Below are 13676 nucleotides of genomic sequence, written 5' to 3'. Positions count from 1 at the left end.
ACCTTTGCTTTCAGGCTGCCCCTCTGGGTCAAGGTTCCCCAGGATTTAAGATGATGCACACGTCAACTTCAGAGTGAGAGCTCCTTTGTTCTCATATGTATGCTTGTCGCTCAGTCACTGCTGCAAACAAACCTCCAGCACCCAGTTTGGGCAGCTGGGCCACCTAGTTTCCCCCTCACTCAGAGACCTTATGTGGAGCCCATGTGAAAGCCTAGATCTCCACGATGAGGTGCCCCTGAGACTCTTATTTATCTTTTCTTTTAGCAGATGTCGGGGGGGGGGTCTATTTTAGGCTGTCAGAGAGGGTCAAGTGCTCCTGCAGGAATTGAGCAGACTTCCCTTTCTCCTTTGTATCTAGTCTTGAACCTCAGGACAGATTTCTGTCCTGTGTGGGTACCTTTTCTTAGGTCACAGGTTCCCTGTCATCCTTCCCAGAGTAGTGGGTGCCAGCTTGCCTGAGATTCCCTAATTATGCTTGGCCCCTCATGGGATATGTTTCCTGTAGTAATGAAAATCTTCCAATGGATTTCTGTTTTCCTCCAACTTAAATGTTTTCAGAATCTGCCCCATAAGGAACCCATTCAACAGAAATCCCTAAATCTCAGTAAGATAGTTGGACTTCAGAAAGGTAAATCCTGTCTAGAACTTGCCAGTACCCACTTTAAGAGTAGGGATATGTCTTCCAAGTGAATTGGAGAGGAACATGGAGATTAAACAGAGATTAAACATGGAGATTAAGCAGATCTTTCATTGTTAGAAAGATCTGCTGGTTCAGAGTTTGAGTAGGTAGAGAAGGAAGAGTAGTGGTCCAGGACAGGTCTTGATTGTGATTAGTTTTCTGCTCTTGGTGTAATTAGCTGCAATAATGGAGGATCATTATGTTCTCTAATGTAGTGAATTCATATGTTATAAATAAATTAAGTACACATTATCTAAAAGCTGAGATTCCCTAAATTACAAACCACAAAGAACAGTTAATCACCAGAATTAATAACAGTTTCATGCAACACTTGAATGTTAAACGTAGGAAAAAGTACACATTGGGATGCGTATATTATCTCATTACATCCTATTAATCCTCTTTTGAAATAAGGTAGTAATATCGCAGTTGTGTAGAGGAAGACTTTGAACTGAAGAGAAACAACTCCTCCAGGAACAAAGAGCAGTTGGTGATAGAGGTAGAATTTGCAAGCTCGAGAGATTTTTCGTAAGCCAAGCTAAATCTAGTTAATTATTGGAGCTTTACTGCCCTGAGTTAATGACTACTTCATCTTTGTTTTCTTTCTCCTTTCAGTTCAGTTCAGTTGCTGAGTCATGTTGGACTCTTTGGGACCCCATGAACTGCAGACGCCAAGCCTCCCTGTCCATCACCAAATCCCAGAGTTTACCCAAAATCATGTCCATTGAGTCGGTGATACCATCCAACCATCTCATCCTCTCTTGTCCCCTTCTCCTCCTGCCTTCAATATTTCCCAGCATCAGGATCTTTTCAAATGAGTCTGCTCTTCATATCAGGTGGCCAAAATATTGGAGTTTCAGCTTCAACATCAGTCCTTCCAATGAATACCCAGGACTGATTTCCTTTAGGATGGACTAGTTGGATCTCCTTGCAGTCCAAGGGACTCTCAAGAGTCTTTTCCAAGACCGCAGTTCAGAAGCATCAATTCTTCTGAGCTCAGCTTTCTTTGTAGTCCAACTCTCACATCCATACATGACTACTGGAAAAACCATAACCTTGACTAGACTGATCTATGTTGAGAAAGTAATGACTCTGCTTTTTAATATGCTAAGTTGGTCTAAGTTTCTTTCCAAGGTGTAAGCGTCTTTTGATTTCTTGGCTGCAATCACCATCTGCAGTGATTTTGGAGCCCAAAAAAACAGTCAGTCACTGTTTCCCCATCTATTTGCCATGAAGTGATGGGACTGGATGCCTTGATCTTAGGTTTCTGAATGTTGAGCTTTAAGCCAACTTTTTCACTCTCTTCTTTCACTTTCATCAAGAGGCTTTTTAGTTCTTCTTCACTTTCTGCCATAAGGGTGGTATCATCTGCATATCTGAGGTTATTGATATTTCTCCTGGCAATCTTGATTCCAGCTTGTGCTTCATCCATCCAGTGTTTCTCATAATGTACTCTGCATATAAGTTAAATAAGCAGGGTGAAAATATACCTTTACTTTCTCCTTTACTACATACTAAATAAAAGTTTATAGAACATAGAAACTTGAAATCTATATGACAATTGAAGTTTTGATATTATCTCTGACACTGTCTGAAATGACCTAAGAATTTGGTAGTTGTTTTTCATATAAGTGTTAAAATATTATTTATCGCATTTTTAATACATAGCTTTCGCCAACTGATTTCTGAAAATAAAGAAAAGAGATCTAAAACTCCTCCTGAAAATAGCAACCCAGATATGTCATCTGATACTGAACTATTCTCAGTGATTCTACCATAGATAAAGTAGGAATGAGGAAGTTTCAATAATGAAAGAACAATGAAAATAGTAGTGTAAATTTCATGTGTATTTTATTTTTTTAATTAATTTCTTTGTACTCTAGTATTCAGAATTCTTTAAGAAGTTAATTGTAGCTGATTTTACATCAAAGTCAATATTGTCTGAAAAGAAATCCATCTCTTTAATATGGCCCCTAAAGTCCTATATTAGATCTTCGTGTATATCAGGAAAAAAAAAAAAAGTGAGTATGATGTATATTTCATCTATAGTCATAGTACAGCAGATTGGACGTCTTATGAGAGTGAACTTTCATTTTTAGAAATGGTTTGCATTTGTCAATGATGGCTCAGAGGGTAAAACATCTGTCTACAATGCAGGAGACCCGGGTTTGATCCCTGGGTCAGAAAGATCCCCTGGAGAAGGAAATGGCAATCCACTCCAGTACTATTGCCTGGAAAATCCCATGGACAGAGGAGCCTGGTAGGCTACAGTCCATGGGGTCGCAAAGAGTTGGACACAACTGAGCGACTTCACTTTCAGTTTCACTGTGTAGTGATTAGTCTCACTAAAATAGTTACCATCATTAAAAATGGGAACTTGAATAATCCCTTCCTGGTAGGATAAGAAATGATAAACAATAACTGCAAAGCTGAGGCAGTGTGCAGCATAGTAGTGAGAGATTATTTCTGAAAGATACCTACAAATTGTACAGAAGGCAGAAAAGCAATGCCTGGTTGAGAACCAGTTATTTTGCCTATTGTACCAAGCAGGTCTAGATTACCAACTTCATTCCTTACAGATTCAGAGAGAGTGAGATAGGTTGACATCGTTAGGATCAGATATTTTCTTTTGTGTGTTGGATAATTGTCATGAGAGTATAGTTTTGTAAGAACAAGATATTCTCTTGCCATCAGTTAAAAGATTATCATAATAGATATTCAAATAGAACAACTTGGGACTCTGCAGGTTCTAATAAAAACACAAAAATACTTTGCATTAACAAAAACAGCATTAAGTCCACTGGATGTGGCATCTAGCACATTGTACAGGGTATCCAAGGATACCTTTAACTGAATAGACCTCTATCTAATCAAAGGGGCTTCCCAGGTGGCTCAGTAGTAAAGAATCCACCCGCCAATGCAGGAGATATGGCTTGATCCCTGTGTCGGGAAGATCCCCTGGAGAAGAAAATGCCAATCCACTCCCATACTCTTCCTGGGAAATCCCATGGACAGAAGGGCCTGGTGAGCTGTAGTCCATAGGATCACAAGAGTCAGACACGATTTGGTGACTGAACCACAAAAACATCTATCAAAGAACTGTAGGTTGGTTTATTACACTAGTCAGAGGAGATACAGAGATGACAGTGTCTTGGTCTTCAATACGCTCAGAATAGAGTTTTTCTCTGGTTAAATTCTGTATTTTCCTAACGAAATTTTTCAAAGAAAGATGCTTATTTATTTCTTCATTTGTTTACTAAACAGATACATTTCAAGTGTCTTTTATGTACTAATAATTGTTCTGACGTCACAGGGTGAAAACATTTAAAAATCACTGCCCCTGCTCTCCTTGCTCAAGCTTGTAGTGCTCCTCTCCCCGTGGAGTCACTGCATGTGAGTCATCCCTCCAGCATCAGATCATAACGACCCCTGGGAAATGTTTTCCATCAGCACCCGAGTCCGTGGTTCCCACCATCCCTCCCTCCCTCCCCATGTTCATCAGCTTAGGATGTGATGATGTATGCCTTCCAAGCTGAAAAAGCATGATTTCTATAAACATTTGCCATATAATGGGAAGGACTGATATAATGATATACCTCACTAGTACACAGCAGTCTTTGGACCATCCTGATCTGTGTGGTCCAGATACTCCTGAGAAATGGAAGGAGATATTCTCAACAGATTCTTTTTAAACAAGTTATATATATATATATATACACACACACACACACACACACACACACACACACAGAGAAGCTGAACTTTTTTAAAAAGTTTTTAAAAAGTTTTTTTTTTTTTTTACATTCCATATATACTTATGGAAAATATGGAAATATATATATATGAAACTTTTTTAAAAAGTTCAGCTTCTGTGTATGCTACTTCATGCTCACCACTACAAGTCTAGTCTCAATTCTCACAACTGAATTGAGCCCCTTTACCCGTTTGCCCTCCCCTACCTGCCTTTCAAGAGATTATCCTTTCTAAACCTGGAATCACTACATCTTTCATACTTCTCTTGCCTTTGGAAAGAGGGCCAGGAAAAGAAGACTTTTATTTCCAGTGTTTTACCTTGCTGTGAGGTTTAGTGCCTTTGACCAAGCTTCCCTGTGATAGGGCGTTTTCATTGTGAACTGAAGAGCCAGAGAAGTAGTCGTGTCCCAGCAAGACACCTATAGTCTCTGTTCAGTGCTCCAGGCAATAGAAATCCAGAAATACTGTGCTGTTTAAGTGTGCTATTGTCAGTTTATAATACTTATTGTATTAATGGTATAGTATCATTTTCTGTCAGTCTCCTGGAGTTTGGTTAGGATTATGGTCATTGTAAACAGCAATTCTTTTCTTTCTTTTTTTTTTGTTTTGTTTTGTTTTGTTTTGTTTTGCATTTGATGACTATAAAGGTGAGGAATGGTTCTTGGGCATTAGTAGTCTACGAGTATAGTACAACCACTGTTCCCTTCCTCTAGTGTGGCCTCCAGGTGTGGTTTCAAAGGAATGCTTTTAAACAAAACCTCAGTCTTGAGGTTGTAATATTCTGTATTTTTCTCCCATTGATTTAAAATGTATTTTGCTTTTTTCTTTAATAGTGGATGAGAGGAAGAGGACTCTTCAAGGAGGTAAGATTTTATGGATGTTTTAAATTATATGTTTAACTAAGGGAACATGAAGAGAAACTAATGGTTGTTGAGTGTTCTATTCTGGGTTAGACACTACATTATGTGTTTAACATTTGTGACCTCATAGAGTCATCATAGCAGCTTTGTAAAGTAGCTGTGTCCTACTTTTACTTAATTAGGCAACTGTGGTTTCAGGAGGTTAATGAGTTGAACCTGGTTAAAATGAGCTGACCTATGATTTGACAATTGACCTTCCTGGCTCCCACATCCACTCCCGTTGTCTTCAGCAGAGACTGAGAAGTACCTATGTAGCATATATGTTAAAGATATAAATTAGTTATTTGACTTGTGTACATTTTAAGTTTCAACATTGTGGGGAAATTCCCTGTAGTCCCTTAGAGTAAAGGAGAGAAGTGGTGCCATCTCAGTAATTGGTTTACCTGCTGACAGACCAAGACTCTCATTTTGGATGGACTCAGATTCATCTCTGAACCTTGTGCAGACAAATGAGAAGTAAAAGCCTATTCTTCCGCTTTGTTTTAGTCATCATGTTTATTCCAGTTTGGGCAAACAAGAATTATTTCAATCCATCATTTGGATTTTCAGTTAAGCTATTAGAACTTTTAGTGAAAAATTATTTTTAGGCTCTGCTGATACATTGGCTGTCACTCTCTGTTTTGGAAACTAAAAATGAGTGTTAACTAGATATTTCATAGGTTGGGAGAGATGGATGCAGAAATAGGTAATGAAAACCTTTTTTAGAGACTTCCCTGGGGGTGAAGTGGTTGGATGGTTAGTAAGACATCTTCCAATGTAGGCAGTGTGGGTTCAATACTCGGTCAGAGAAGCTAAGATCTCACATGACCCAAGGTCAGACAGCCAAAACAATAAACAGAAGCACCATTGGAACTAATTCAGTAAAGACTTTAAAAGTGGTCCACATCAAGAAATCCTTTTAAAAATAAAAATTAAAAAAAAAAAAAGCTGTTTTAAAACAGGCCAAATTTTATTAATGTCAAGAAAGTTCATTTAATATATAGACAAACTTTCACTTTTTTTTTCTTTTGTTCAAAGACATGAGCTCACTCATTTTTATTGTATGCTTTTGCTTTAAAGGTTTCCCAACAAACCTGCCATTGATTTAGGGCCTACATCAAATGATGAAGTCTTAGATTTTAAAACCAAGGTAAAGTGTTCTGTTGTGAAATTAGTTTTCCTGCTCTGAAATTAGTTTCATTTAGTATTTACTCATGATTAGACAGTGGAAGTGACAAATAGATTCAAGGGATTAGATCTGATAAACAGAGTGCCTGAAGAACTATGGATGGAGATTCGTGACATCTTGACAAGAGGCAGTTATCAAGTCCATCCTCAAGAAAAAGAAAAACAAAAAGGCAAAATGGTTGTCTGAGGAGGCCTTCCAAACACCTGAGGAAAGAAGAGAAGCAAAAGGCAAAGGAGAAATGGAAAGATATACCCATTTGAATGCAGAGTTCCAAAGAATAACAGAGAGAGATAAGAAAGCCTTTCTCAGTGATGAATGCAAAGAAATAGAGGAAACAATAGAATGGGAAAGGCTAGAGATCTCTTGAAGAAAATTAGAGATACCATGGGAACATTTCATGCAAAGACGGACACCATAAAGGACGAAATGGTATGGACCTAAGAGAAGAAGAAGATATTAAGATGAGGTGGCAAGAATACACAGAACTCTACAAAAAAAAAGATCTTTATGATCCAAATAACCAGGATGATGTGATCACTCACCTAGAGTCGAACATCCTGGAATGCGAAGTCAAGTAGGCCTTAAGAAGCATCACTATGACCAAAGCTAGTGGAGGTTATGGAATTGCAGTTGAGCTATTTCAAATCCTCAAAGATGATGCTGTGAAAACACTTCACTCAATATGCCAGCAAATCTGGAAAACTCATCAGTGGCCACAGGACTGGAAAAGATCAGATTTCCTTCCAATCCCAAAGAAAGGTAATGCCAAAAATTGTTCAAATTACCACATCTCACATGCTAGCAAAGTAATGCTCAAAATTTTCCAAGCCAGGCTTCAAGAGTATGTGAACCATGAACTTTAGATATTCAAGCTGGATTTTAAAAAGGCAGAGGAACCAGAGATGGGAATACCAGACCATCTGACCTGCCTCCAGAGAAATCTGTATACAGGACAAGAAGCAACAGTTGGAACTGGATATGGAACAATAGACTCGTTCCAAATCAGGAAAGGAGTACATCAAAGATATAAATTGTCACCCTGCTTATTTAACTTATATGCAGAGTACATCATGTGAAATGCTGGGCTGGATGAAGCACAAGCTGGAATCAAGATAGCTAAAAGAAATACCAATAACCTCAGATATGCAGATAACACCACCATGATGGCAGAAATTGAAGAAGAACTAAAGAGCCTCTTGATGAAAGTGAAAGAGGAGACTGAAAATGTTGACGTACAACAAAACATTCAGGAAACTAAGATCATGGCATCTGGTCCCATCACTTCATGGCAAATAGATGGGGAAACAATGGAAACAGTGACAGACTTCTTTTTTCTGGGCTTCAAAACCACTGCAGATAGTGACTGCAGCCATGACATTAAAAGATGCTTGCTCTTTGGATGAAAAGCTATGTCCAACTTCTGTCTATGCTAGACAGAAGATTGAAAAACAGGGACATTACTTTGCCAGCAAAGTTCTGTCTAGTCTAAGCTATGGTTTTTATAGTAGTCATGTATGGATGTGAGAGTTGGACTATAAAGCAGGCTGAGCACCGAATAATTGCTGCTTTTGAACTGTGATATTGGAGAAGACTCTTCAGAGTCCCTTGGACTGCAAGGAGATCCAATTGGTCCATTCTAAAGGAAATCAGTCCTGAATATTCATTGAAAGGACTAATGCTGAAGCTGAAACTCCAATAGTTTGGTCATCTGATGTGAAGAACCGACTCATTGGAAAATACCGGTTCTGGGAAAGTTTGAAGGCTGGAGGAAAAGGGAACAACAGAGGATGAGATGATTGGATGGCGTCCCTGAATCAATGAACAAGAGTTTGTAAAACCTCTGGGAGTCGGTGATGAACAGGGAAGCCTGGTGTGCTGCAGTCCATGGGATCGCAGAGAGTTGCACACAACTGAGCAATTGAGCTGAGCTGAACTGATGTTGATATTTTCATAAAATTCGAAGAACAGTGTAGATGCATAAAAATATATTAATAAAATCATATGAAATGGAGGCTTTGCTCATAGTATATCCTTAAGAATACTGATATTTTACTGATCTATTGTAAATAAATTCTAAATATATGTGTTTCTCCACATACCTTATTATACTTGTTTTTTTTTCCCCCCCGTAAAGTTTGTTCTTGACTAGGAATGTCTCACTTTTCCTTTCTTCTTCCTCCTCTACCTTAAAAAAAATTTTTTTTTAATATTTACTGTTAACCTAATTTTCCCTTGCAAAACACATTTCGTCAGTGTCTGTTCTTTCAGTCTATCACTCTCTGTCTCTATTGTAAATATGTTTGCTTATGGCTTTCTATTTAGAGTGTGGCTTTCATTCATGATCATTGCTCTATGGGTTTAAACTTGTTTTTTCTCTGTTTCATGGAAGCAGCTGAATTTTTTTCCCTATTTCATTGGTCTCTAGCTGTTTGACAAACATAAGTAGCTTATTGTGTTTGCAGTTCTAGCCCATATAAATAAGGTTCTGTTAAAACCTAAACTTTCATATTTCCCTTCACAAGTGATAATCCATGTATGTATTAATCATGGAAGCAAATTTCAAAATATAGCAATTAATTTAAATGTCTTAGTTTTTCAATTGTGCTCTAAACTACCGGGGATAAATTATTACTCTAGAACATTCTGGTAGAGAAAGTAATCTAGTGGGTGTCCTAGTATTTGTATGGCAGTCAATTAGGGATAAGGAGAGGAACATCTGGGGCTTCTGATGTTATCTGTCATAATCCTTTCCCCATGAGCAGGTCAGTCAGTGACAGAACTGGGATTTGAATCCACATCTGAATGACTCCACAGCCTTTGCTCTTTGTGTTAGATCATAGAGGAATGGGGGATGTTATAATTCTTTTTTTCAGGTTGATACTTCTTATATTATTCAAGCTCTTATTTTCTTCTCCAGCATGTCCTGAAATCAAAGTGAACGAAGCTAATGAAGGCTTCTCAGCAATCCAAGAGAAACAGTAAGTTATTTGAAGACTGTCCTCCTGGTGTTATTCCTTGATTTGAAATGACACATGTTCTCATGTACTCTCTCCTGTTTTCACTGTACTAGAAGCAAAATGTGGCATTTTGAGACCAGAGAGTACAACTTTGTCTGAGGACAATAATTCTGATAGTAATGTTGAAGATGTGGTTGAAACATTTCCCAAACCATCACCCTGGTTTGAGGGCATCTGTCATTCTGCCTTCCCATTGCCTGAGCCTGTTTCAAAACTTCTCAAGTCTGTAGCAGGCCTTGGTCATACAAAGGTAAGTTGTTCTGTTTGTAGCTCTTCTTTCCCTGTATTTGTTCACATACCAGTCCCCTGATCCTTATGGTGACAAAAAGGATCCCACCACAGAAATAGAAGCCCTCAAAGTCACAATATGAAATGGTGTGATAATAAGAGCCATACATGTGCATGATTCAGATTTATAAATATTGGCATACTAAGTATGCTGTTATGAAAGAAAAGAATTACAAAGCACTGAGGAAAAACAACTAGATGAATATGAAGATGGGGAGGAGGATGAAGGGGAAGAATTCCTTTAAGAAGGACAAGATTAATATAAGATGGAATGAGGGTGAAGATGAGACAGATATTATACAAACACAACAGAAATAGTGGGGTCAGTCAGACTAGGAACTCTGTATTATAAATATGTGAGAAATTATTTCAAATTCAACTTAAGAGAAAGTGAGGTTGTAAAAAAACAATGCTCATACTCTTTTGAATGACATATAGCTGATTTTTATGAAGAACTAAAAAACATTTGTTCCTTATTTTTTTTGGCGACTGTTTTCGAGGCTGGTGGTGGTTCTTGTTTTTTCGTTGAATTGAAGTGTAGTTAGTTTAAAATACTGTGTAAGTTTCAGGTGTACAGCAATGTGATTTGTTTATAATTGTGTATGTAAATATACGTGTGTGTGTGTGTGTGTGTGTGTATATAAATATATATATATATATATATATATATATATATATAGAGAGAGAGAGAGAGAGAGAGAGAGAGAGTTCCCTCTGGAAGTTCATTTAAATTTGAAGTGATTTCTCTTTTTTAAAAAATTCTCATTTGTAATTAATGAAGCAATGTCTTCTATTTAACCTAGCAAAACATTCCTTTAGAGATAATTCAAGATGAGCCCTATTTTAGGCCTTTGGAGATGTATTATGAATTAAATAATTTCTTGCCCTTCTGTTTCCTGTGGTTTCTAACTTCAGTTCAGTTCAGTCGCTCAGTTGTGTCCCATGCTAAAACCTTGGTGGGTGTTTTAGATCTTTCTGAAAATAAAGAGGAAATACATAAGCATTTTATCTATTCTTTTTACTAAAATTATAATTTATAATTTTATAAATGAGATTCTTTATCTCTCTTCATTAAATGAGAAATGAGAAAATTTTCAGCTGCAACAGTCGGAAAGAAGAAATGTAGAAGTATATTTTTTCCTCTGGAGAGATTCTGATTTCTTTTTTCCGAATGTCAGCAAATAATGGGTAATTACATACATTAAATGAATGAAATCATGATTTATGTTTTTTTCTTATATAGACTACTTGTTATTATTAAATCATAAGGAAAGAAAAATTACCACCAGAGTTTATAAAATTATCTGTGGAAGATAATTTTTCTTTTAAAAATATCTCTAGCAACATGTGCATTCCACATTATTTTTATTTATTTATTTTTTATTTGAATTGGAGGCTAGTTACTTTACAATATTGTAGTGGTTTGGCCATACACGGACATAAATCAGCTGTGGATGTACATGTGTTCCCCATCCTGAACTCCCCTCCCACCTCCCTCCCCATCCCATCACTCTGGGTTATCCCAGTGCACCAGCCCTGAACACCCTGTCTCATGCATCAAACCTGGACTGGTGATCTGTTACACATATGATGATATACATGTTTCAATGCTATTCTGTCAAGTCATCCCACCCTTGCCTTCTCCCATAAAGTCCAAAAGACTATTTACATCTGTGTCTCTTTAGCTGTCTCGCATGTAGGGTTATTGTTACCATCTTTCTAAATTCCATATATATGCGTTAGTATACTGTATTCGTGTTTTTCTTCCTGGCTTACTTCACTCTGTACGATAGGCTCCAGTTTCATCCATCTCATTATAACTGATTTAAACGTATTTTTTTAATGGCTGTGTAATATTCCGTTATGTATATGTACCACAGCTTTCTTATCCATTCGTCTGCTGATGGACGTCTAGGTTGCTTCCACGTCCTGGCTATTATAAACAGTGCTGCAATGAACATTGGGGTACACATGTCTCTTTCAGTTCTGGTTTCCTCAATGTGTATGCCCAGCAGTGGGATTGCTGGGTCGTATGACAGTTCTATGTCCAGTTTTTTAAGAAATCTCCACAATGTTCTCCATAGTGGCTGTACTAGTTTGCATTTCCACCAACAATGTAAGATGGTTCCCTTTTCTCCACACTCTCTCCAGCATTTATTGTTTGTAGACTTTTGGATAGCAGCCATTCTGACAGGGGTGAGATGGTACCTCATGGTGGTTTTGATTTGCATTTTTCTGATAATGAGTGATGTTGAGCATCTTTTCATGTGTTTGTTAGCCATCTGTATGTCATCTTTGGAGAAATGTGTTTTTAGTTCTTTGGGCCAGTTTTTGATTGGGTCATTTATTTTTCTGGAATGAGGTGCAGGAGCTGCTTGTATATTTTTGAGCTTCATTCTTTGTCAGTTGCTTCATTTGCTATTATTTTGTCCCATTCTGAAGGCTTTCTCTTGACCATCCCTATAGTTTCCTTCATTGTGCAAAAGCCCTTAAGTTTAGTTAGGTCCCATTTGTTTATTTTTGCTTTTATTTCCATTACTCTGGGAGGTGGGTCATAGAAGACCCTGCTGTGATTTATGTCGCAGAGTGTTTTACCTATGTTTTCCTCTAGAAGTTTTATAGTTTCTGGTCTTATGTTTAGATCTTTAATCCATTTTGAGTTTATTTCTGTGTTTGGTGTTAGAAAGTGTTCTTGTTTCATTCTTGTACAAGTGGTTGACCGGTTTTCCCAGCACCACTTGTTAAAGAGACTGTCTTTTGTCCATTGTATATTCTTGCTTCCTTTGTCATCGATAAGGTGTCCATAGATGCATAGATTTATCTCTGGGCTTTTTATTTTGTTCCATTGATCTATATTTCTGTCTTTGTGCCAGGACCATACTGTCTTGATGACTGTAGCTTTGTAGTATAGCCTGAAGTCAGGCAGGTTGATTCCTCCAGTTCCATTCTTCTTTCACAAGATTGCTTTGGCTTCGAAGTTTTTTTGTATTTCCATACATATTGTGATATTATTTGTTCTAGTTCTGTGAAAAATACTGTCGGTATCTTGATAGCGATTGCATTGAATCTATAGATTGCTTTGGGCAGTATACTCATTTTCACTATATTGATTCTTCCAATCCACGAACATGGTATATTTGCATCCTCTTTGATTTCTTTCAACAGTGTTATATATATATATATATATATATATATATATATATATATATATATAATTTGTTTCTTTAGGTAAGTATATTCTGAGTATTTTATTCTTTTTGCTGCAATGGTGAATGGAATTGTTTCCTTAATTTCTCTTTCTGTTTTCTCATTGTTTGTGTATAGGAATGCAAGGGATTTCTGTCTGTTAATTTTATATCCTGAAAATTTACTATATTCATTGATTAACTCTAGTAACTTTCTGGTGGAATCTTTAGGGTTTTCTATGTAAAAGATCATTCCATCTACAAACAGTTAAAGTTTTAATTCTTCTTTTCTAATCTGGATTCCTTTTATTTCTTTTTCTGCTCTGATTACTGTGGCCAAAACTTCCAAAACTATGTTGAATAGTAGTGGTGAGAGTGGGTACCCTTGTCTTGTTTCTGACTTGAGGGGAAATGCTTTCAATTTTACACCACTGAAGATAATGTTTGCTGTGATTTTGCCATATATAGCTTTTATTATGTTGAAGTATGTTCCTTCTGTTCCTGCTTTCTGGAAAGTTTTTATCATAAATGGATTTTGAATTTTGTCAAAGGCTTTCTCTGCATCTGTTGAGATAATCATATTGATTTTATCTTTCAATTTGTTAATATGGTGTATTACATTGATTGATTTGCAGATATTGAAAAATCTTGGCATCCCTGGGATAA

General features: G+C 37.1%; 1 pseudogene; it reads left to right on the top strand.

Moving 5' to 3' along the window:
* The window catches only part of LOC129637073 (ankyrin repeat domain-containing protein 26-like), an 84508-nt pseudogene that overhangs the window by 16537 nt on the left and 54295 nt on the right, over positions 1-13676 (top strand).

This window comes from Bubalus kerabau, chromosome 22 (genome assembly GCF_029407905.1).
Source record: "Bubalus kerabau isolate K-KA32 ecotype Philippines breed swamp buffalo chromosome 22, PCC_UOA_SB_1v2, whole genome shotgun sequence".
Taxonomy (NCBI): domain Eukaryota; kingdom Metazoa; phylum Chordata; class Mammalia; order Artiodactyla; family Bovidae; genus Bubalus; species Bubalus kerabau.
Note: the sequence above shows the minus strand (reverse complement) of the source record. Positions and strands in the feature narration are given on the sequence as shown.